This window comes from Cicer arietinum, chromosome 8 (assembly GCF_000331145.2).
Source record: "Cicer arietinum cultivar CDC Frontier isolate Library 1 chromosome 8, Cicar.CDCFrontier_v2.0, whole genome shotgun sequence".
NCBI classification, from domain to species: Eukaryota; Viridiplantae; Streptophyta; class Magnoliopsida; order Fabales; family Fabaceae; genus Cicer; species Cicer arietinum.
Window position 1 is genome coordinate 4,278,203 of NC_021167.2, and position 5,730 is coordinate 4,283,932.

Here is a 5,730-nt window from a genome sequence, read left to right on the forward strand (position 1 = left end):
TTGTGTAGAGAGTTTGATGTTTTTTTTATATATATATATATATATATATATATATATATATATATATATATATATATATATGTTGTTAAATATTTTTAAGAGATTTTATATATAGATTTAAATTTGTTTAAGATTTAAGAAAAGATCCCGTCAACAAACAAATTTAAGATAAGTATTATTAAGATATCATAAAGATATAATTTATATTTAAAATTTTATTTGGTGTGTGTTTAAGATTTGTTCTTTTATTTTTAAAATTATTTACAGAGAGCGAAAAATAAAAGTTTTTTTATTTTTGTGTTAACTATTTGGTTTGCAAAGGAACGGACCTATAGTAATTTAGAGTTTAGTTAGTAAATAAATAAAGTATGACCGAAAATTATTTCAACTAAAATTTAAATTCGATTAATTAAAAATAAAAGTTTTAAAATAAATTTCTCCATATATAATATATTTTTGGTTCAATTAATCTCATATATCTTATCTTGGACATAAGATTTATAAAAGTTTTCTTTATTATTGAGTCACTCTATAATTTGAAATAGTTAGGTAGATAATCGTTATATATTATATACTATAGATAAATATTATTGTATGTATACATGTTTTTACCGAAAAAGAAAATTTTGGAGTGATCATGTTAATGTGAAGACATTGTAAATTAAGTCTTTGTAATGATACTCAGTCGGTTTTCAAACACATAATTATATAGAATTTTTGGGACGCTTCATAGAAAGTAGATAGATCAGACTCGTTAATTATAATGTTGGATCCATCACAGTTACTGTTGTAAGAATTTGAATATCTCTTTTATTTTCTTAATAAAATTTTTCTTATTAAAAAAAAAAAACAAACTAATATGGTCTCCAATGTAAAAAATTTGCGTAGCAAACTTACATATATTTACACACACACACAAAAAAAAAAAACCTATGTAAAACAGACACACACAAAAAAACCTTGTAAAAAATGGAGTAGCAAGGTACCTTTTGGCTATAGGAATTAAAAAATAGGAGAAGGCTCCCTATTAAATAGGTTGAGCATTAGTTAGACTTTTCTTTATTTTTATTAATAAAGATCTTTTTGATGGTCAAAATAAGAAAACATTTATTTGATGCTCTATTTATGGTTAATTTAAGACAAGATTCATTCGATACAATGTATTTCCATTAATTTATATTAAGCTTAATATATGAAATTATTTGGTTACTAATTATATGATTTTTTAAATTTGAACTTTTTTTTATTAATTAGCGTCGATGATTTTTTGAAATTTTTTTACTACTTATTTAATTTATTTAGTTTCTTTTTGTTAGTTTATAAAAAATTAAATATTACAAGTTAAAATTTTAAAAAATAAATGTGTAATTATTTCACAAAAATAAATTTGTTATGGTATAACATAAGATATATATATCATATCATGTTATAGTGAGGTATGCACCAAACACATAATATGATACATATTTATTATATCATTGTCAATCTTTATTTAACTTTCTATCTTATTTAATCTTTTATTTATTTATTTATTTTTTCTTTATCTTATATCATAATTGTCTTAAGAATTTGAAGATTACGTGGACTTATCTCTAAAAAAAAATACTATGTAAATATTTGTGGAAATATATATTATATGAATTGCTATTAAACAATTTAACTAATAATATGTATGATTAATTGGGATCTAGAGATTGTATGCAACATAATTCTGACCATTTGATTAAGATAAGATGGTTGAAAGATGGAATTTTAATTTTAATAAAAAATTAAATGAATTTAAAATATTAACCGTTTAATTAAGATTAGATGTACATAAATACTTCAATTGTAGGACGGCTGCAATCCAAATTCGATTAATTGATGTTTGTATAAATTATTTGTACACGGTAATACGTGGACACATTTGTTTTTTAAAATTTAATTTATTGAAGATATATACATAGTCAATATGTAAACAAATAATTAGAGACTAACATTATCAAAAATTGGAAAGAAGATAATTATTGATGATTGAAGTCATCGATCCATATATAAGAAAGAACTTTCTTAATTATTCTATACTCCTGTTTATTAATTCTAGCTAGACCTGATATCTGTTTGATAATTATATTTAATTTGCAGCAAGTTGTTGCTTAAATAGTTGGTTATTGATCGTTGAATATTCAAAATATATTATTGATGTATTTTGATTTTGAGTTTTTTTTTATGATAATTATATCATCTCTTATAAATAGAAAAATTATTTTTTGTTCAATTGATCATTTCATCTGCATAATAAAATTAGAGAAACGATATACACGACTCCTTTTTGAAACTGAAATACATCTAATTATTTATTAAAACTAGATAATAGTGCCCAAAAAACCAAAATAATCTGAGTCAAAAGTTCGATGGAACGAGGCTTGCCTCCTTTTATTCATTAAAAAAAATACAATAATTAAATGAATCCCTACATAGCCAAGGTTTAGGTTAGCAAATTTGACTAATTAATTCATCGTGTTACTATGTTGCCTTTTTTTAAATGAGTTATGATGCATTGTTTACATCATCGGGTAAAGTCATTAAAATAATCGTTTTAGATTATTATAATAAATTAATTTTTTACTTAATAAAAAAGTCTTTAAATTTTTTTTATATCTGATAAAAAGACTCCATATTTAAATATTTTAAAATCTAAACCTAATAAAATTTAACCTAGATGTATACTGTCTCAATAAATATTAAATTAATTGACGTAATTAACAATTAAAAATAAAATATTATATAAAATAAATTATAGTAATTTAATAAATATTTTTTTTATTCTAAAGTTTCTAAAAAATATTTTTTTTATAAAAAAGTTTATTAGTTTGATTAAAAATACTATTATAGACTCTAAAATGGAACATATACCTATTGGTAGCAAATGCTCCATTAGAATATGACAATCATGCGTCTTCAAACCTTTTAACTTGAGGTCTTTCATACAAATCAAATTTTTAATGTTCGAAGAGTATCCTTCTAGAACTTTAACTTCGTGTAGAAATTTACATAAAACAATTTTTTTCTTTCTAGATAGAGTATGAGCGGCTGGAGGTAGATACGTGCGATTTCCTTTCTTTACTGGAGCCAGTTCATTTCTTATTCCCATATCGACCAAGTCTAATCTTGCGTTGACGCCATCTTTAGACTTTCCTGGAACATTGAGTAACGTACCAATAACACTATCAAATACATTTTTTTCAATATGCATCACATCGAGGAAATGTCTTATATACAATGACTTCCAATATGACAATTCAAAGAAAATTGACTTTTTCTTCCACCCAGTTTTCACCAGCTCTCCCGCAAAAGGTTTGCCAAATTTATTGGTCAAACCTTGTACTTTTTCAAGTATTTGATATCCAGTCGGTGCTAAAGGAGCTTTACCTTCCTCCCTTCCTCTGATTTTCCATTGAATGCATCTCTCCACCCACGATACTGATGACTATAAGGTAAAAATCTACGATGTCCAAGAAACACATTCTTCTTACAATGTTTCAACCGCATCCAATTTGTACTCTCTTCACATATAGGACATGCACACTGACCTTTAATGTTATATCCTGATAAATTACCATATGCTGGAAAATCATTAATTGTGCCGAACAACATAGCCCTCAAATTGAAACATTCTTTCCTATACCCATCATAAACTTCCACACCTGTCTCCCACATACGTTTTAAATCTTCAATTAAAGGAGTCAAGTATACGTCGATATCATTCCCCGGTTGTTTGGGTCCAGAAATTAACAGAGACAACATCATAAACTTACGCTTCATACATAACCATGGAGGTAGGTTATATATTACCAAAATCACAGGCCACGTGCTATGTGAGATGCTTTGAAGACCATGTGGATTCATTCCATCAGTAGAAAGTGCAAGTCTTAGATTTCTTGACTCTATCCCGAATTCAGGATACTCGTGATCAATTTTTGCCCATTGTGGGGAATCTGCAGGGTGTCGAAACATTCCATCTCTAATTCTTTCATCTGCATGCCATGTCAAGTGTTTTGAATCTTCTTCACTGCGATACATGCGCCTAAATCTTGGTATTATAGGAAAATACCACACGACTTTTGCTGGAGTAGATTCTTTCTTCTTATATCGAGAGACATTGCATTTCGGACACGCCTTAAGTAGTTCATATTCGTTTCGAAATAAAATGCAATCGTTAGGACACACATGAATCCTTTCGTAACTCATTCCAATAGAACACAAAATCCGTTTAGCCTCGTAGGTCCGACTGGGAAGTTCATTATCATCTGGCAACATATCTTTTATGAGTGTTAATAATTCCGTAAAGCTTTTATCAGACCATCCATTACTCGCTTTTAAGTTGTACAACTTTAATATCGCTGACAGTCTTGTGAATTTAGTACAACCATTATATAATTCTTTCTCTGCATCACTCAACAAACTTTCAAACATTTTAGGACAATCTCGAAGATCTTCTTCAACTGCTTTTGCAATCTCATCAACTCGGTCCGGCTCATATGTATCTGTATCGAAATCAGTTGAAGCATATGTAGAACTATTCTCAAAATTAATGTTTCCTTTTTTTTTCTCACCATGTCTTATCCAACATGTGTAGCTTTGATCAATTCCATTACATACTAGATGTCCTTCTAATTCATCTTCTCTAACACGTTTTCCAAAACAACATTTTAAACAAGGACAAACTACTCTATTTGGATCTTTTGCATTCTTCACTGCAAACTCAACAAACTCCTTCACTCCAATTTCATACTCTTTTGACAATCGATTGGCTGAAATCCATTTCCTATCCATATTATACCACCTATATAAATGCAGTAACAAAAATAATAAGCTTTCAAAACATATCAACAAGTTTCAAAAAGAAACCAATATCAACTAACAATTTCAAAACAGAACAGATCATGTGGTATGAGTTTTTGACAATTTTTGACAATTTCAAAACAGAACAGATCATGTGTAAAAAATACCTTAGACAACGCAGATCATGTGTAGAAGAGATTTAATATATATATAACAATTTTTAGTAGATTTAATATATATGTAACAAAACATAAGAGATCATGTGTAAAAAATACCTGAGACAACGTAGATGGCCGCACAATACGTAGAGGATATTAGGGTTCCCAACGTATATAATTATTTGAAAGATGTAGAGGATATGAGGGTTTCCAACGTATATAATTATTTGAAAGATGTAGTTTACAGCGCTTGTGAAAAAAGCGTTGTAATAGGTAGTTAAATTCAATGAAAGCGCATGTATTTTACAGCGCTTGTGCAAAAAGCGATGTATTAGGTAGTTCAAATATTTGGAAGCGCATGTGTTTACAGCGCTTGTGAAAAAAGCGCTGTAACTGATACGCGAAAGCGCTTCATTTTACAACGCTTTTTTGACAAGCGCTGTAAAAGCCTTATAACGTTATGCGCAAACGTTATATGACCTACAACAGCGCTTGTGAACAAAAGCGTTGTAAAAGACTCCGTTATTTTTAAAATATATTTACAACAACGCTTGTGTTGAGCAAGCGCTGTAACATGGACGCTGTTAAATGTCATTTTTGGCGTAGTGGGTTGACCCTCATTTTCTATTTTATAAGAAAAAATATTTATGTATAAATAAAAAAGGACCCTAAATACAAGATTAATTATATTATATTTTTAATTTACACATAATACTCCATTGAGACCAAGATATTTATTCCCTACAAA